The following is a 20,843-nucleotide window of genomic DNA, read 5'->3' as shown; positions in this document are numbered from 1 at the left end:
TTATCTAAACATGCTTAGGGGTCAAATCTCTGCCCTGATATATACAAAGACCTATGGCTTTTTTATTATAAACATTATTTACAAGAGAGAGAGAGAGAGAGAGATAGATAGAGATAGATAGATATCCCAAACAGCCTTTAGACACGACAACAGCCCGAACCACTGAATGGAATTACACCATATTTGGCAGGGAGCAAGATCTTGGTGTGCAGATTGTGCTTTGGTGTAAATACATTCAGTAGTTTTAAAGATATTAAGGTTAAACAAATATAGGTATCTAGGGACGTGGAGGTCTGATAGGCTGCCAACACTTCAGCCAGGAAGTGCTGACAACCAATTTGGGACTCTGCTTCAGGTGAGTCCAAAAAATAGAGTAAATAAATAAGTCCCCCACATTTTCAATTCATTTTGCCCCCGAGTGGGCCAGGTCCCGGGAAGCATGCACAAAGTTAAAATAAAGGAAGGGGTAGGGCTCATGGGGCTTTTAGAAGTCCCCAGGGACCATCACTTCCCTGGGGCTAAATACCATATATTGTTGGGGGAAGAAAGGTAGCTCTTGGTCCAGAAAGCGACCTTTTTGTTATTTGATGTAAATCCAAATTTGTATATATAGGAACGCGAAGGCTCAGTGAACCCTCCAATCTTGTGCTGAGATCCGACTGGCTGCAAACGCTTCAACAAGGACGTGTTGGCAGCCATGTTGTTACCCAGCGTCAGCTGAGTCCCAGATAAAAATGTTAAAAAAAAAAAAATAAGAAAAGGGGCCAGGATAGGGACAATCTGACCCCTTAGCTCTGATGCTGGGGACCCAGCGAGACCCCAGAGAGAAAAAAAAAAACATGTTTTTTCCTGTGGAGCCACTGATTATTTTTTTTTTTAAACCCATACACAGCTGTGTCACTGAGCACCTGGGTCGGGTGGGCCAGGTCCCGGGGGCATTCATATTTTCAAGTCGGGGGAACCAACCCAGTCCCCCCGGTGACTGCCACCACCCCGGGGCAGCCCCAAGGACCACCACCTCTGGGCACTTACTGTAAACAATGCAGGGGGCACTTATACCCCCCCCCCACCACCACAGCTCCAGGGACCGCCACCTCTCTGGGGCTACTTTTAAAACAAATTGGAGGTCCATTGCGGACCCTACCACCTCCCGGGGCCTATTACTTTGGAAGGGGCCATGCGGCCACCCTTGTGGAGTCAGTAATGACCCAAGGACCGCCATTTAACAGGGCTGGCTCCTATGTCCTGGGGTGCCCACTCCGGGACATATCTGTTTGCTGTGACTTGTGGGAGCGGACAGCTTCCATCAAGTCACAGCAAACACTCCCCGTGCAGTGAGGGAGAGCTGTTAAACAGCTCTCCCTCACTGCAAGCGGAGGTTTCTTCTATTTTTTTTCCTGCCCGCAAGATGCAGGCAGTGAAACTGAGAAAACTGCTCTCACACAGAGGGAGCTGCTTTAGCAATGTGCTTTAGCAGTTCCCTCTCTGTGACAGCTATGCTGTTCTCCCACAGGAGGAGGGAGCTGGCTTGGACTGTGGGGACCTTCAGGCTCCCCCTGCTGTCCCCAACATAGTGATTGGGTGCCCTTAGGGTGTGGGGGGGAGTGCACCCAGATCACATGGCCGGGCCCTGGGGGGATAGGGTCCCCAGGGCCAAGATCGGCCCTAGGGAGGGGGGAGTCACGTGGACCCTCTCACCCCAAACAAATAATCAATAATTAGGCTGGTCCCAGGGGATTGAGTCCACGGGTTCGAGATCGGCCCTGGGGATAGGGACACACGGCCCTCCCTCCCAAAAATGTTTTTTTTAATTTTTTTTTTATGTATAATTAGTCTGGGCCCCAGGAGATGGGGTCCCCGGGGCATGGATCTACAATACTTGGCTGCCATTGGAGAGTAAAATATACAAAGGGAATAATTTGTTCATTCATTTCGAGAACATTTGTACTGGAGGCCAGTAAGTAGTAAACAACAGTTGTCTGCAGAAAATGCCACATGGGTAGTGATTGCTTCAGGTCGAAGAGAAAAAGCCTGCAAATGTACGATTCTAGTCATTCTTACCCTGACACTGAAGAGCAACAATCTGCCGCCTGAACCTACAGAGCAAATCATGTGGTTGTATCCAGCTAACTTTGTGTTAGTTGACAATTATAAATGGTTTTGAAGTGTTTGACCCGCTCTGCCAGTCTAGGGATGAGATCAAACAAATACAATAGATGGAATGATTGCCCATGGCTGAGATTATTTCAATCACTCAGGCCATATTCCAGCCCTTTGTTTTTGACCAACTGCGCCATTCTGGACAGATACCTGTCATATGCTAATCAGTTTGGTCCTTTGCCAACAGGAAAGGTTCAGCTCCAACAGCCAAACCAGGTCCCTTACTAATGAGAACAAAAGCAACCCAAAACCAGTTTCATCCTATTTAAGCCTCATCAGTGAGGCACAGCTCACATCAAGCCATTCAGCACGGGGCCATTGTCTAGACATGTCAGCTCACAGGGTGCCAAGTGGACCACTTGATGCTGGTATCTATACACGGTCTCCTGCTAAAGAGCTGATATCACACGGTATGTATAAAGTGAGCAGGAAATCCCTACAGACAGCTAGCTAGCAGCCTGCTCTTGGTGGCTTTAGGCACTCGATATCCCTCGAGTGTTTTACAGCCTACTCAAGACTTAGCAACAGCCTCAGAAGTTGTTATTTGTGTTGAACGGAGGCTACAAGCACCATTCCCTCTCTGGTTAGCCGGGTGGTGACAGTCTCAAACTCTCAGTTTTTCAAGGCTCCTTCCCCTTGTTACAAAGTTGGAAGGTCTGGCATACCCTTCTCACGTTGTACATCTGCTGTAACAAACAAAGTTATGGATGGAATGCTCAGCCTCCGGCAACAGCTCTGCTCATAATGCATTATGAGTGCATTGGTTTTCACCCAGATCGGAGGTCACAAGCTCTGCCTGGGTGGTATACAATGCACAGGTTGCTTGCCAGCACTGCTGGGGTACGCTGATGTGAATTTTATTTATCCACCAAAAAAAGCGGGTGATCCTAGAAACTTTTATCACTCCACAATGATTACAGGCACAACTGAAAATAATTATGGGATTTTTACTCAAATGTGTAATGTCAATAGTGTTTAAAGTAGCATTGTTAACATGAGATGCTATTGTGAACTAACAGAATGTCCACCTTTCTGTTGTTTCATTACTGCAATCTGTAAAGTATGTCCCACCTGCATCCAAAACAAATGAAGCAGAACATTTATATGTGCAACTGTGACGCATACAATTCTCAAAAACTTAAAATAGTGTTGAACCTGCTAATTTACTACAAGTCACCCCACTATGTCTACTACTACAGGACGAGTCGCCTTACTTTAGGAAATCGGATCTTTGCCCCAGACAGAGGTCGAAATGTAAAGTATCTAATGGGAAGGACGTTCTCAAGTGTTTTAGTTCTATCAAAACAGTTCCCATACCTTTATGGGGAAAAAACAACCATCCCTGCATGGTTATTGCGACCTTGAGTTGCCTCAGACTGAAAGCCAGAGAAGGGACAGAGAGCTATGGAAGAGCAAAGCCTTCTCACAAGGGGTCCTGCGACCTGAAAGAAAAGGTAAATGTGCGCAATCAGTTAATCAGCAAATCTAGAGGCTGCTAGAGAGTCAGCACAGGCTTTAATTGATAGAATCATTTGAAGCATATTTATGACAATGAGTTATTTTTTTTTAGATGTACTTAATGGCGTTACCACTTCTGAAATGCGTCATTTTAATGGAAAGCTCGGGGGAAAAAGAGTTTTAACTACTTTCAGTTCGATAGCATATTACTAAAAATATATTTGAAAGCACTGAAACGCAATCTTTTCGCACATTTTGTAGAGGCCTACTCTTTAGCGTGCATAGCCTATCTAATGTCATGATACATCGTTTAAACTGCAGCATGCTAATTTACACTATGTGCATTGCATTTTAACTAAGGACTTACATATTTACAATAATGTATTGCACAGCCTAGGACCTATACCACTATAAAGACAAATCTCATCGCGTTTCCCTTAGGCTCCAACCAGGATTCAAATCAATGAAAACAAAGTGATTTCATTAACCAACTGAGCTTTCCTACCATGCGATACATTTAACCAGTTTAGCTTAACTTGCATTTCCTTTATGGAATATGCATTTTTATTGTGTCTGCTGTATCAGAAATTCCATGCTTATTTATCCCATTCGATTGCAGGCTACAGGCGACATTCAATGAAATTACTCCCCACAGCTCTCAAAGCAGTGCTTTCCTCTCAAAGTCTCGGTCAGATTTATAAAGACTCCGTTTGAAGTCGAAAGACTCTCCCCCAAAGGAAATAGACACCCGTGTGGCCCGTAATGAGTGCACCAAACTACAGGAGTAGGATATAGGAACAATAATTTCTAGATTACTCTACTTCAGTGTGCCCTTCTTTCATCGAGGTATGCGAGGTGTGTTATTTCGTGCAGGCCTGTCCGAAAATGTTGGTTCCCCTAGCACTGAAAGTTTCGGCCATAGACACTGCGCCTCCGAAACCCCTCCCACTCAATTTGATGCTGGGTCAAAAGGCTGGACAGGCTAGCGAATCTTACTTGACACAAGGCCTCCCGGCACCTATGTTCTGGAGCGGAGGCGGTCACCAGGCCACGATTCATAACACAACATCGTGTGGCAAGGCGTCTTGTACACAACATATACTGCAGGCAGGTGTCAGTCATTCAGCGGGTATTCTGGGCGCGCGTAGCTCAGCCTCGAGTTAATTGAACCCCAATTTACAAATTCACTTTCGCAGAGTGAGGCGACGTCTACGCACGTGAAGCATTAGAAGGGGAGCCTTCTGCCGACGCATCTAATGTTCTTCCAGTGTAAATATTTTGCTCACCGTGATCAAATTCCTCGTGCACGAAAGAAGCCAGGAAGTTTGTGTGTTGGAACGTCAGCCTCCAGGTACAACTGACCCGGTCTCCGTACAGCGGCACCAGGTCTCCCCACAAGGGCTTTGTCTCGGGAGGCGCCCCGCTGGGCGCGCGCAGCCAACGAGCAGCAGCTGCTCCCCCGCGCGCCAGGTTTGGGCTGATTGCAGCAGACGCGCCAGGTTCACTCAGAGCATTAGGTTTTCCAGGTGAGTAACTCGGCCAGTCCGCGGTTTTCAGTGCATGCATGATGTGGCCGGAAATCTTCATTTTTTAATGGATTAAAGGGAGTGAAAGGCACGAGAATGCAAATGTTTGAGGGACTCACTAAGTGGCAGCCAGGTTACTATCCGAGCCCTGACGAAGGGTTCGATGTTTGTGTCTGGAACAGGCGACACCTGTCCGAGGCTCACCCTAACTCACTTTTGTGTTAGAGGTGGGCAGTGCTTACTGTCACAAGCTCACTCAGGCGCCAGAACGTATGTCTGAGGTGAGACTGTGTTCCAAGCTAACCGAGAGCAGTGATTGTTTGAGACTCACATAGAGCTCAAGACTTGTTTTTGGAATGGGTAGAAGGTGTCCGCGGCTCACCCCGAGTTTATGGTTATTGTTTGGAATAGCCAGTATCTTTCTCAGTCTCACTCAAAGCGCTCATGTGTTTGGGATTAGCAGCAGGGTTTATTAGTGAAGTGGGCAGTTGTTCATTGCCCATCATGCCTCTGCCGGAGTCCAGATTAGACTTTGATCTTTTTTCCTTATATACTAAGCATTCCCACTTGTCAGACTCGGACGCTGGAGACCAACCGGTAAGACTACTGAAGCCTCATGGTGTGCCTGCCATCAAGAGTTGGACGAAAGTACAAGTGCTGACCTATTGTCGTAAGAAGCTGAAGAATGGGCTAGCACAGGTGTGCATGTGGTCCCTTCTGGAGGACTCCAATTTAATATGGACTGTTCCCATCAAAAGCAGGGTTAGTAATGATTTGGATAAGGCAGACCTCTGTGTAGAGTGGCACAGTCAGCAAAAAACAAATTGGTTGGAAGACTAACCTGAGTGATTGGTAGTGGTTAAACTATTTGCAAGTATTCCTCTCATAATTTTTTGTGTGTTGGATGTATCACCCTTAAGTGGACAATGGTATGCTCAGACAGGAGTCCCTTGCTCACTGTGCCACAGGATCCAAGCTATACCTCACTGAATAAGTCTAATAATGCCAACGTTTGTCTGGGGTTGCTTGTACTTCCTTTTTCAAAGGGGGCATTGACTAGCAGTTTGGGAGGGATTGTTCTGATGAGGAACAGGGTCAGTACTGATTAGCCGATGGTAGCTAGCTCTTTCCCTGGATTGGCACAGTGAGCGAAAAACAATGAGTTATAACCCTACCCTAAACAAAATATTCCTTGCGTCATATTTAGGGTATCTGGCATTATAAGGCATGCAAGCCTCCAGACTCCACCCAATAGAAATATCAAGTTTCCTTGGTCCATGCACGAGTGGCTCATCCAAGCAAGGTTTTTTTCCTTGCATTGTAGGACTTGTAGTCCTGATTTTATAATAGGGTAAATGGGTTGATAAGTCCCAGTTATTGGTCCATCAAATTATAAACTGCTTCATGTACCACAAATCTCTCTGAAAATTAGTCCACGATCCTAACCAAGTAACATTCTACCAACTGATGTATGCCACTTTTTTCTGGTGTCTGGGGGCACTTTTGATTCCAATCTGACCATAATGGGAAGTAGCTGCTCTAGGCTTACACATGGTTGTGTCTAAAATCGACAATTACTGATCCAAGCTAATCACAGCTTAAAATATGGAATGGGAATGTGCACAAGTGCATCCACCACTTCCTATTGTTCCCAATATATGTATGGCACATTTTGTCAGTTCTGACTTTTTAACCAAAAGCTCTTTTTTCACTGGGATTTTTAAATCTATACATTCAATGTTAGATGAGAAAATAATTCCCAGAAAGTAACACAATTTTGGTTAAACCCAAACTTTGCTGAAGATGTTGCATTTGACATGGGCCTCTGGCAACTACTTCCTAAATTATGGTGGCTATAGGCAGCCAGGATCTACATCAGACATCAGCAGAAGGGCCGACTAGTCATTAAGTTAGTGTCCTTAATAACTGCTCTGAGACCCAGGGAGAGGCATGACGATGAAGGACAGTGCTTTGCTGCCAAAAGACCACCAATAAAATACATTTATGCAACTCTAGTGATTGTGTCTCAGCCTCTCAACACTGCCCTGGGTTCTCTCTCACTCTTGTTAGACTCCGAGCTGTGGGTTCTGTGAGCTCAGAAAGAGAACCCCAGGCTCGCGTTCAGCTCCTGAGTCCGTGTTGGCACCAGAGGATCTGTGCTCAGTTCAAGTTGCCTTTGGAGAATTCAGCAATGGGAGCAGCATGAAAGGTCAGTAGTGGCAGGGCTGCAAGTTACTTTGTTCTGACATCTTGCTGAGGTGGGCCTCCAATTCTCACACCTGTTTATGCCCACCTCAAATGGATTGTAAAAAGAGCCAACAGTGAAGGTCCTAAGTAATAGTGCAATTTGTCTCAATCAAAATAGAGCACAGAGACCTTTAAATAATATGCTAAGAATTGTTTTAAGTTGAACCACACATCTTATGAAATGTTTCGTATCAAAATGTATGTGCTGTATCTTCCAGAGGGCAAGAATCCAGATAACCAGCAAAATTCTGATTACAGGTTATGCAGCTTAGCAGGCAAAGCCCGAGAGGGGCTAACACTGCCCACTTGTCATCACTGCTGTGATTGGGTGGATACCAACAGCAAGGGAGCATGTGTAAGAAGAATTAGGTAAGCAGGCAGAGTTTTCTCCAGCCTACCAGAAGCCTGCATTGATGCTAGTTATGAAGGGAACAAGGGTCGTGACCATACTACCATTACCCAGGGGAAAAAGAAGCAACAGGAGTTCATTGATTAAGTAAAACAGTTTTATGCAGCCCATTCTGTACAGTCACCCAGTGCTGCCTCCGAAGCTAACTCAAAATGTTCAACGAGCGATAGCATCATAAGATGTGTCCCAGTCAGAAGCCCCTTTAAATGAAGAAGAAAAGCAAATCAAGTATTAAGCACTGAATAGTCTGAAGATTCTATAGTAATACCATCAGCACCATCATTGCAACCGAGGTAACAGAGTTTTTGAAGTCACAGGATTCTTTTTTAGAACTGTGAAGCTGTTGTGATCAATGGATTACCTACAATAGAGTAAAGTTATAGGTTTGAAATAACTGTTTCCGAAAACCCACAACAAAATAGATGGATAGAATTTAAGGCAGGACTGTCTGGATTATGTCAACATTGATCTTGCTCTTAATTGGACTGACAACGGTGGTGTTCTTAGTATGAATGGTACACGGCCAACATGTTTCAGATATTGAGAATCCTGATCTAGTTGAAAGGAAGCTGAACATGGTGGATGGACTACACAGAGTCACTAGGAGTTTATCAAATGAGTCTTAAAGTAACCCGATAGCCACCTAGCTGGAAGATGGTGTCTAAGAGGAGGAGTAGGATTAAAATCCTGGGCCCAGCAGAGACTGTTCAAATACCAAATCTTTTCATTCAACATAGGTGGCCTCTCATCCTCAGGACCATGTATTAGTGACTTTGACAGGAACGCCAGAAATAGCTTACTTGCCAATTAAGTGACTCATACTTCCACGCATGAGGCAGATCCTCATCTCATAGTGAATAATTACAACCATATCTATTGCCACAAAGATGACATTCCCATGTTTTCATCCGAGCCACTGCACCACGCTCAAATTTCTTACAAAATTCCCATATTTCAATTCTCCAACAAGGCATAGATTTGACCTTGATAAATGCTTCAATAATCAAATATATGCAAATTTGGCTTGTCTGTTTATTTCTAGACACACAATAACTTATTCACTTGCATTTTTATATGAATATGCTGAACAGGGGGTTGTGGTTTAGACTAAAACAGTAACTTTACAATAAGTATGGGAAAATGAGGGTTCACACATTCAAGGATCAGATACATTGTTTCTTGCTTATCACATTCTTAGAGATTTTATATTCTTGAAGAGTGCTGTTCAATAACCTGCATTTTTTGCTTTTACAGGTGCTACAGAATTAGGCATTCCATGGATGTTGAGACAGAATTATTCACACTTCTGAACCGATATGGCAAAAAAAAAAAACAGTTAGTAGTGACGAAATTCCTGCATCAATTGTTGACGCATTTAGGAAATTGTCTACTAAATCTAACATAACTAGTACTTGGAATTTGCATGCAAATTAATGCCATTACAATTTTTCTCACATCAATCACGTGAGCACTCGTTAGAGTGGATTCCATATATACACATATTAACACTTATGGTACGCTTTTCCAGCAGTGCGTTAATGATCTCTCAGACATTGTCACACAACACACAGATGCTTTTCATGACAAAATGAATGCAAGCTCATTTCTTAAGAGTTAAAAAAAAAAAAGAGTAGAAAAAAGTAGAATTTAATGGATTTCCATAACTTTCATGGAAAGATATTAAACATTCAAGGAACACTCAGTGTAACAGACCGTGATCTTAGAATGTTGAAAACATGTATTCAGTTTCATATTTGGCAGTGTCTGCCTTTAAACTTCTAGAGGAGTCAGAGAAGTACAAGAGAAATATAAAGCAATACATGTATTGAAATCCTAAATAACAGTGTTGAAATCATACAGGGTACTCTGAAACCTTATCAATGAAACAATAATGTTAATAATCAAAAGGTGCAAGTAAAAATGGCTTTGCATATATTCTAGTCTTGGTACAAAGTATGAAATGTCTTCTTTTACTCCTCGTGAAAAACTAAATATTACATTCCTGAAATGGCTTTATTACAATACATATCACATATTACATTTTGAAGGTTGCCTCCTTATACAAGATATAGGGTGGTACCCACAACCAGTATTGGCCTATTGGGCACTCTGACACTGCCACATAGGCCAATTCGAAATTGCCAGTTTGTGGGCCGTTTTTTCTGGTCCTGTGCTCTGAACCAATACTGCACACAGTTGGAGAATTCATTTTTGCATCATTCATGTTAAGATTCCATGCCCACTACACTGCTGGTTAAAAACAATACCTGTGTATTTTAACACTGACTATAGTTCCAGCCTTTTAGGGACATTACATATATGTAAACTGGTGGTTTTATTTAAAGAATGTAACCAAACTAACTCAGATGTCATTTGTACACTAAAAACACATTAAGAATAAGGCGTACTTGAAATATTTACAACTATGAGAAATGGAATATATATATATACACATATATATATAATAATTACATTTGCCAAAAATGAATGCCCTTTAAGAACACACTATATTTACTTAGTGATTATAAGTGAAAAGATTGAACAAAATTATGTCCATCAGAAGGATCAATTGCTATGCAAGATACTAACAAGTTCTCATAAGCAAGCCTCAACACATTAGCTAGCATAGTTTCATTGTTATCGAAACATGATAGATGCTAGAATTAACAAAAATACATTGGTGACATAGGTATGTAAGGCGCCAGTGCCGAGGCGGGCTTAGACAAATGGACCAATTGCAAAGTAGATGTGCAGAGGTGCTAAATTCAGACTGCTGAACCAATGACAGCATAAGGTAAGGGAGGGTAATGTACGCTGCTTGGCATAATTAAATCATAGTATATAAATATAGCCATACATTTATGATGTTTGACAACATTTAGTCACAATAGGTAGGAAAGAGACTAGTAGTATTGGGATGTTGATGAAATATGATTGGGGTTCACCTAACCTGTGCCCTGCTTTCTATGTTATCTGCTGACTGTTTATTGTGATTATTTTAATCCAGATGACATGTAGAAAAATACTGCATAATAATAACATTTTAATTGTAAAATGCTATTCATTGTGTATGCGTACAGATTTAGGGGTGCAAGGGTAAGGGTCTGCGAAATCATCAACTGCAGATAAGAGATTCTCCGACATGTTTGACTAACAACATTCCCTGACTAATAGAGAATAACTTCTAATATATATGCAGGTAGTAGTGATATGACTATCATACGTCTGATATGCTAAAACAATAGTAGTAGGTAAAGTAACACAAAACAAGAAAAAATAGCATTTTAGTCCATAAGGTACTTGTCAGTATTTATGCCCTACTACCCAAAGTATGGAAATCAGTGGCTCCCTGGGGAACCACTGAGACTTGTTTGTTCACACAGCATCACTACCCAACCCCTCCCCCCCCGCCAAACAAAGGAGGTTTCCAGATTGTTTGGAGGGTCTGGAAACCTGACAACCACTAGAAGTTTTACAACCTCTCCAGGATATTGGCAGCAGGTCAGAAGACTGATTGTGGAGGAGCATTGGCTCGGGCAGGGTCACGTCATACGCCACTTACATTCCACATTGGTCACATGGTGTTGAGTTCAAAGCCATGCTACCTCTAGCCCACACACGGTTAAAGATTTTCAAAGTTGGCAGGTCTTGCATACTCATCGCACTTAGGGTATTTACTTCAACAAATAGGAAAGTGATGGATGGAATGCCCTAATTAATTTCAGCCACTAGAAATTGCACAAATGCATTCCAGTCTATCATTTTTCACCCAGGACAAAGGGAACTAAACTCTGCCATGATGTTTAATACGAGGACTTGGGTGTACTATACAGTGTGGCTGTGCGGCCTTATCGTGTACTACACTCAAAAATGGTCTTGGGTTCAATCAGGCTCAATTGTAAAACCTTAAGCTCAACCCTGGATTGCTATAGGTTGTAGCAGCAAGTCTTAAAACAAAGGAACAAGTGTAAATAATTTAACACTACCAGACAAAGAAGTAAGAAAGACACGCAACATGAAAGAAACATGACACCAATTTATAAAAATAGGGTATACTTTATAGCAAAGCCCACTGCAGGTTTCTGGAGATACAGAGTTTTAAAGAAATCTTATTTTTTATTTCAACTGCAAACAAGCATTGGTAACTGCAAAGTCAGGAGCCACAGGTACAGTCCTGACTTTGTTAGCCAAGCTACAGCCTAGAAGACTGTACAGCCTGTCTTTGTGCAGTCCAGGGTCAGCAGGCCAGTCCTTCTTTGATCCTTGTTCTAGTTCCAAAGTGATATGAAATTCAGGGTGCCAGGGGTACCATATTTATTCCCAGAAAGTGCACTGAGGGGGATGATGTGTTCACTAGTCAATGGGCTACCAGGACCCCTCCTTCTTGGTGATGACTTTCTGGCTATGTGTTGCATTTGATAATCCCAGAATGTAATATTCTGCCCACTCTCAAGATGCTGGGACCCTTTCTTGGATGCTTGGAGAAGGTAGCCCACTCTAGAGATGTGGCTACCTGGGGGCTACACGCCAATGGGAAAACCAGGTTGGGTACTGGTATTCCCTCCCTGTTCCTGTTGCCAGCCTGTCTACCTGAACAAAGAGGAGCCCCTCAGGAGTGTGCCCGTCATTTGCCCACCAAAGGCAGTTTCACCTTTGAATCTCACCTTTGGGATAACATCCCGAGTGACTTCCTGCAAAGAGGAGGTAACACTTCACCCTGTAGCTGGCTTTCATTGTTTCTGAGTCCGGAGACTACTCTCCAGGAGGACAGAAAGCTGTTTGGTGGCCAGTGAAAGTGTGAGGCAACTATCTAAAAGTTATATTTCTTTAATAGTGACATTAAATTCAACTTGGGTATCAAGTCAGATTTAATGCCACGATTAATACGATACTGTACAGTACCCTGCTCGGTAGTTCCATTCAGACATTAGCTGGGCTGAGGAGTTAGCCGGTAACTCTGTGTTAGCCACTGGAGATGTTGCAAAGTCATCCTTTTACCCTGTTCATCACCATTTTTTTTGCTAATGATAACTGACTCTGACTGTGCCTTGGGCTCTATTAGCCAGACACAGGCAAGCACTATGTTAAAACACACACAGGTAATAGAGTACAGTAGGTATTAGGGTCCCGTTCCAATTGTCCTGACAGGCCCTGTAAATCCCTCATCTATAATAGGGCAAGAGTGTACAATCTGCCTATAGGCCCCTAGTAATTAATAGGGCATGGAGATTAGAGGCCCAGCATAATTTCTGCACTTGCATGTGTACACTGCTGTGTGTTTCCTGTCCTTTTAAATGCAGGTCTGCCCTGCAGACTGTCTTTAAAAGTTAAATTCCAACCATTTGCATGACCGTCCCTAGAAGTCCCTAGTAGAAAATGTGGCAAGGGGGTGCCAACTACCTATAAGACCCTAGTACATAATAGGGAATAGAAGTAGAGACCCAGCAGAATTGCTGCTCTTTGCATGTGTGCACTACTGCGGGAGGTTTTCTATCATTTTTATTCCAGCCTGACTCTGCAGACTGCATTTAAATGGAAATGGTATCCCAGTTCAACTTTGGTGCTGTGGGCACTTGAAATGTGATGTGATCTACCTTACTTTCACATATTAGGTACCCTCAGGGTCTCCCCTAGGTGTCCCAGGGGCAGGGGGTCCTTTAACTATAAGCAGGGGCCTTATAAAAGATGTTTTATAAACCCTGGTTAGGGAAAATGTGATCATTTCATCTCCCGCCCCCTTCCCCCATTATAGATACTGGCCTTCATAGGCTATCAATGCTATATTGTATTTCATGGTAATAATAGTAAGGAAAAGTGCAGAAAAGTCATTCAAGCCCTGGTTAGGGAAAATGTGATCATTTCATCCCCCGCCCCCTTCCCCCATTATAGATACTGACCTTCATAGGCTATCAATGCTATATTGTATTTCATGGTAATAATAGTAAGGAAAAGTGCAGAAAAGTCATTCAAGCCCTGGTTAGGGAAAATGTGATCATTTCATCCCCCGCCCCCTTCCCCCATTATAGATACTGACCTTCATAGGCTATCAATGCTATATTGTATTTCATGGTAATAATAGTAAGGAAAAGTGCAGAAAAGTCATTCAAGGACTTAACAGATTTGTTTTGATAAATCCAGCAATTTGACATTGGTGAATTTATCACAACTGGTACAGAAAATACGTTATAAGGCTTTTATTTCTGTAAGCCAAAATCCAGCCTTCTGAAGGTCCCCTCTGATTGGTCAGTGCTAACAGGATCAGCAGAGCAGCTTGATTACGTGATAAATGGCTGTCCAGGGCAGAGTCTATCTGGTGAAGGGCAGCTCGGGGCTACACAGGAATTCCAGAGCAGGAGGGGGGTAATAAAACATATAGCTGCAAAGGAGAGCAAGACAGGAGGGGGATGCCAAGTCACCCAACCCCCACCTCTGGACCCCTCAGACAGATACCAGGCTTCAGGATGGAATTTGCTGATGTTGGGACGACAGCTGTGGAAAGGAGCCACACTGGAGGATGGTTTAGTCAGCTCTTACTGCTCTGCTGGAATTTCAGACATCATGGATTTTGAAATAATTGTGCTTTCTGGGACAGAATTATGCCATAGTTTGGAGGAAGTGGTCATGCATCAGGCGTCGCTCTGCATTCTATTGGTTGGGTGCCCCCCTTCCTGATGCCCAGGAGCTGGGAATAAATATGTGAGAGAAAGAAGGACTGCCCTACTGGAATCTGGATCTGCATCCTTGGCCAGCACTTCTAAGTTAGCTGTCTGCTGTACAATCTGGTACTACAGCCCCAGGGACGGTGCCTTGCTTCAAGAAGGACTCAGGAGTGAACTACCTGCAGCTACGGGTTAACAGAGCTTCACCTGCATCATCCCCAGGAAAAGTCCCCAGCCTGGAGTGCATCAAGTGGACTTTTAATGATTTGGCTAGATGCATTGTGGGAATTGTGGTCCAAATTTCCAAGGACCATCCTGGAGATTCCAGACCCTTGGATTTGTGGTTTGGACCATCTGTACCTGCAAGGAGGACTTCAGGGAATGCCTCCTGAAGATTGGATCAGTTTGGAGGATTTTGGTAAAGTTGGCACTGAGTGCTTCTAAGCATTAGGAAGTGTATATTCTTCAATAAAATTCATATCTCCGTTCCAAGGACCAACCAGGAAATTACAGACCCTTGGATGTTTGTTTTAGACCTTTTGGACCTGCAAGGAGGACTTCAGGAAACACTTCCTGAATTTTGGAGAATTTTGGTAAAGTTGGCGCTTTGTGTTTCTAAGTGCTAGAAAGGGTTTATTCTTTTAAAATTCATATCTCTGGTTCCCTATATTTGATTGTTGTCCTTTTGGTGTCTATTTTCTCATAAAAATATAACCTATTTTTATAATTTGGTGTGGTATTTTTATTGTGTGTTGTGTCTTGCTTATTTACTGTATGGGTATTTTTGGATTCTTTACACTCTTGTCTCCTAAGTTAGGCCTGTCTGCTCGATTACAGCTACCAAGGGTTGAGTAAGTGGCTCATTTACTGAGACCTTTACTGAACCTATATTTGGTTAGTGGCCTTAGTGCCAGTGGTAGGTTCATACTTACCACTACCAATAACCCACTTTCCAACAGGAGATAATAGCCCCACAACAAAACAACAATTTAGGAGTGTTGCTGCTGAGACATATGTGAAAATACATGTTCTGCGCTCAATAATATATAGCTCCCTGCCTTAGGGCTTGGCTCAACAGGCCTTCCTTAAAGGAATACTTACATGTATTGTTAAGGGGAGTGGGGAGGGCATTGCAGTTAGTTTGAGTGGCAAAGTTGAACTAGCAGTTTTACCACTGCCCATCCAGTGTTCAGTTGCAGGCTGGGAGCAATTGTGTACCATGTCGCACAGAGTGTGGATTAATCAGTGCTGCAGCCTGGGGTGGACACTCTGCTTACATGCCCTTGGTACTCTGGGTACCATATACTAGGGACTTAAGTAAGTACTTGCCAATTGGGAATAGCCAATTCACCATACACTTTGTGAAGCTTTAGGACACTGGCTCTGAGGTATGGTTAGCAGGCCTCAGTGCACTCTGAGTCGATAAACCAGCAGCATCAGTCCAAAATGTGGGGGTGAACATGAAAAAAGAAGCATTTCTTTCCAGTAAACAAACTACAGGTAGCTTATGAGCCTTAGTTTAAAATGTCCATGAGAATTCCCATATACACCAATATAGCCTGAGGGTCTATCAGATCTAGGCCGAACAATCACTCTAAATTAAATACAGGCACAACTTAACATAATTATAGGACTTTTTAAACGAGGAATCGATAGGGTTTAAAGCTGCATTTTTAACAAAACGTTAGATGCATTTGCGAATTAACAGAACATCTCCTTCTTAGTTAGATGCATTTGCGAATTAATAGAACATCTCCTTCCTAGTAGTTACATTATTGAACATCTGCAAAGCATGTCACATTTGCATCCAAAGAACATTAAGTGGAATAGTTACATGCTCAACTGTGACGCACGCAAATTTTTGAAATTAGCGTCAATACCTTTTAAAGTAACTTACTTCCACTAACCTAATTCACCATTCTACTTATAGCATAGAATGAGCCCCCTTTGCTTCTGGGAAGCTGCTGTTTGCCACAGGTAAAGTCCATGCTGCACATGAATATTCCGACAGCTCCTAAAGTCATGCTCATCTCCCAGCAGGTTAGTCAGATTTAAAGAGCCGGCCTTTCACATCGCCAGAGACCCGCGTGGCCGATAATAATGAGACCAAACTGGGATGAGCACGATGGAGGAAATGTCACTGTAGTTACCCGCGAGCCTGACCCAGGGGCTCCCTCTGAAACGTTATTCGGGGGTGTGGGTATTTTTTTTTATCATAAGAGCATGACTTGTGTGATATATTCAAGTACTTGTGGGAAAGTTGGCTGACTGTTGCATTTTGGGAAAATTAGTTTCACTATAGTACTGTAAATTTGGGCTATAACATCTGCCTACATGTTATGTTGGGTAAAAAGGTGGGAATGGTTAACATGCCACTTTCGACACTAGCCCACTTACCATCGATGGTTCAGGGTCTGTGCCGGGACATGTCTCATGAACAGAGCAGGGGCGCGGTGGTTCATAATTAAAGGGAGGAGTGTGGACCCTATCCCCCAGAGTGTTAATATGACAAAAACAGAGCAGCTCCTGATTGGCTGAATTGGGACCCTCGCTCCCATGGATCCCGCCAGCACTGCACCCGATGCACTACTGATAAATACGCTCGCCAGGTGTACAAAGGCAACAGGTAGCAAGGAGTCAGTCATTCAGCGGGTACTCTGGGCGCGCTCAGCTCAGCCTAGAGTTCATTGAATCTCAATTTCCAATTCCACTTTCGCGGAGTGAGGCGGAGTCTAGGCACGTAAAGCATTAGGAAGGGGACCTGCTGCCTGTATCAAATATTCTTCCAGTGTGAATATTTTGCTCACCGCGTTCACATTCTTCGTGCACGAAAGAAGCCATGAAGTCTGTGTGCTGGAACTTAAGCACTGATGTCAGCCTCCAGGAGAAACTGACCCGGTCTCGGTACGGCAGCACCAGATCTCCCCCACACCGGCTCTATCTGGGAAGGGGTCCCGCTGAGCGCGCGCAGCCAACGAGCAGCAGCTGCTCCCCCGCGCGCCAGATCTGCGGTGATTGCAGCAGCCGCGCCAGGTTCACTCAGGGCGTTAGGTTTTCCAGGTGTGTATCACACCCAGTCCGCGGTTTTTTCAGCATGATGGGGCCGGAAATCCTTATTTCATAATGGGTTAGACGTAATGACAGGTCAAATAATTTGAAGAAAAACATGATGGGGTGAGCTACGGTCACAGAGTGGGAAGCACGTACACCGTGCCTCCAGGAATGAGAGGGATGCCTTGCTGACCAGTGATGGAGGGGGTTCTTGTTAGTGGGAGGGACCACATCTTTTCATGTCATTATGGACACTTTCCAGTCCTGATGTTTTCACATAATGCATTCTAGGGGTGGTGGTCTTGTTGTGCTTTCATTGAAGTAATTGGATTAACACACCTGAAAACTGATGGAACGATCAGGACTGGGCACTGAGTCCCTAAGGCGCCAGAGTGAGGTGCTCACCCCAGTTCTTGTGTATAGCCCCCGATTGGTTCCACTCATAGCCTAGACTCACCTGGCTTTCCATATGCACCCACCTTCTACCAGAGCACTTTAGCCCTGATGAGCAGGTGCGCTGTAACTGCGGGGCTCTGCCATTTTGTCCCAGTATTGATTTGCACACACTCCCATTCTGTCCCAATAATGATCTGCACATACACCTGTGCACGCAGCCCAGTCAGAGCACCACAGACCTAACACACATTAACAGTGTTCTTGATCGGTGCACCTCATTCTGTACATATCCACAGCTCTACCAGTGTATCTCATTCTGAGCGGCTCATAGCATCCTACGTACATACAGCTGACTTTGCATTACATTCGAGGCCTTACAGTTCTGCATATCAGTGCTGCTGGAGCACCCCAGCCTTCACCTGCATGCACAAACTACACACACAACTCTACCAGCGTATCTTTATCCAGACGTGTGCATACTCTGTGCACACGGGGCCCCCTCTACTGCAACTCAGTCCTATCCTGCACATCAAATGTTCTCCCAGAGCAGTTTCACTTATAGCCGTAGGTGCTCTATGTACATATAACTCTGCCACGTGTATGATCAGGATATTTTGGGGACATGCAGGTGAGCAGGAGCATCAGTGATCGGAGAGTGAACTCAAGCCCCAAGGAGGTGTGGGTGAGTAGGAGCCACTGGGAACAGGAGGAGAGCAGGAGCAGCAGAGAACAGAGGGCGACCAGGAGCCTTTTAATTGAAATTGAACGGAGACCTTGTTTGGAACCTGAGAGTGAGCAGGAGCCTGCGGGGCCTTAGAATGAGCGGATGCTTCGAGGATCTGTCGGTGAGTTGTCAAGTAAGGGCCTTAGGAGGAAAAGACTAGGTTGGGAGTTGAAAAGAAACAGGAGCCTCAAAGTCTTGTGAGGAAGATGCTTCTCACTGACAGGAGGGCGACAAAACTTTCCGGAAACAGTGGGTAAGAAATATGGGGCATAGGAGTGAAGAGGAATATCAGGGGACCTGACATTAGGGGGGATTCCAAGAGCAGTTAATAGAGAGCAGAAGCCATGGGGAGGGCCACAGCATCATGGCCCTGAATGGTGAGTGAGTAGTTTAGGGACCAACTGACGATGAGCAGGAGCTGTAAAGGTCAAGGTATTAGTATGGGCAAGTCTTGACCAATTTTACTGGTCCTAAAAGATTTACAATGCTTTGTTTAACACAAATCTATCCCAAAATTAACACGATACTAGCCAAGCAATACTCTGCCAAAGGGTGTAGGTCACTTTTGTGGCTTGTGCCTGGGACTAGTTTTGGTTCAGATTGACCCTAATGGACAGTAACTGTCCAAGGTTCACACTCGGGGCCCATGGTTGTGTCTAAGATGGGTCGCAGCTCAGTCAGACTTGCTTAGAATGCCAGAATGGCTTCCAATTGGTTCTACAAAAGTTATGCAATTTTCTCGCTGGGGATTTAAAACATATATATATACACACACACACACACATCCTAAAAATAGAAACCGCGGGTCTCGGAAAGCAATGTAAAGTTGTCTAAGCCTGGACTTAGCTGAAGGTGTCCCACATGGCACGGCTTCTATGTCTGTGTGTGCTGAGGGCAGTGCGCGTCTCTGGATCTGACATCGTGGGTGGGCTGTAGTCACAAAGATGATGGGTCTGTGATTACAGCTTAGAGACTGACTATAAGCCCCAGAGTATTTCATCAGCAGAGTATCGTAGCCACAAACAGAGGTGAGTGCACAGAATCTGGAAGAGGGTCACCGAACTTCAGATCCAGCGGTGTAGGACCAGCGGGAGCAAAGACCCCAGTGTGTCCTCTCCCAGTACCGGGGGAACCGACGTGCAATACCACATACCATAGAGCCCGATGAGCCTAGCCCCGAGTACCATGGACTCTGAGCTGGGGGACCCCAAGCATGAAAGCAAGAGCCCCAAGCTGCCTCACAAAGAATACCAGGAAAATAGCGCTGTCCCACACCAGATACCAGGGAACCAGAGACGCTGCTCCGCCGCCCCAAGACACCAACAAAAGGACGGGACGCACCTCACCTTCCTGCGCAGCTGGGAGTGATCCTGTCCCGGGCAGACTGCTCGCCTCTCGGCGCCGCCTCCGGTGCTCTCCCTCTCTTGACAGCCTCAGAGCCGCAGTGAAGCTGCGGGACCGACCCTCCCTGCACGCCGCAGGGGTGTGTGGACCGCTCGCAGGAGCCTGGCGATGAAGAGATGTCAGTGTCCGAGGCTCCACCGCAGGGCAGGAGCTCTGTGCTGTGCTCGCGCTGCTGCTGGGGAGTAGTTTGAAAATGTCACAATATCCTTCTTGGCGCTACTACGGCCGCCCACCTGTCCTGGAGCCAGAAGCAGGGTGTTGATGTCAGAGCATGTGCTGGGTTCGTTTGTTTGCTGCTGTCAGTCTATTACAGCTGGTAGAGGGTGGCAGTTCGTGGTGCTGGGGGTCAGAGCTCCTGTCCGTCCGTCTGTCCAGTAGATGCTCTGAAGTCTCACGTTCCCCCTCCTCTGTGGCGGGCTTCACTTGTTCCGCGTCCGCAGCTGCTAATTCACATCCCCCGCCTGCTCGGTTAGCCGCCAACACTTCCCTAATGCTGGGCTCTGCCCACCTCGCCCCGCCCTCTCTTATTCCCCGCCCACCACTCCCTCGTTAACTCCGCCCTACATGCCGCCTGTAGCTTCCTATCGGTGTCCCCAGCGAGTGCCCCCACTCAGCTGTCTCTCTCGTTTGTTTGCGTTCGAGGACCACCTTCTGTGTGGCTCACTGTACCTCCAGCACGTCGCTGTCCAACTTTTGTTCACCAACTCTATGCATCCCCCCGCCCCACACACACCTTTCTCTCTGTGGCACACACGCCTATCTTCCGCGTGGCTCTCCCCGTGCCCTCACCTGCTTCACAAGACTTCCTT

General features: G+C 45.0%; 1 protein-coding gene across 2 annotated transcripts in view; it reads right to left on the bottom strand.

Moving 5' to 3' along the window:
* Nucleotides 1–20,521, bottom strand: part of LOC138300358 (zinc finger matrin-type protein 4-like) — a 1,123,322-nt gene extending 1,102,801 nt beyond the window's left edge. The window contains exons 1-2 of one of the 2 annotated variants that reach the window (XM_069239632.1): nt 19,977–20,490; nt 3,478–3,602 (exon numbers count right to left, since the gene is read on the bottom strand). The gene's annotated coding sequence lies outside the window, so the exon portion shown is untranslated. Of the gene's footprint in view, nt 1–3,477; nt 3,603–19,976 lie in introns of both variants that reach the window. The other variant, XM_069239631.1, reaches the window with a different exon arrangement.
* Between the last annotated feature and the right edge of the window lie 322 nt (nt 20,522–20,843).

Source organism: Pleurodeles waltl, chromosome 6 (assembly GCF_031143425.1).
Source record: "Pleurodeles waltl isolate 20211129_DDA chromosome 6, aPleWal1.hap1.20221129, whole genome shotgun sequence".
NCBI lineage: Eukaryota > Metazoa > Chordata > Amphibia > Caudata > Salamandridae > Pleurodeles > Pleurodeles waltl.
Note: the sequence above shows the minus strand (reverse complement) of the source record. Positions and strands in the feature narration are given on the sequence as shown.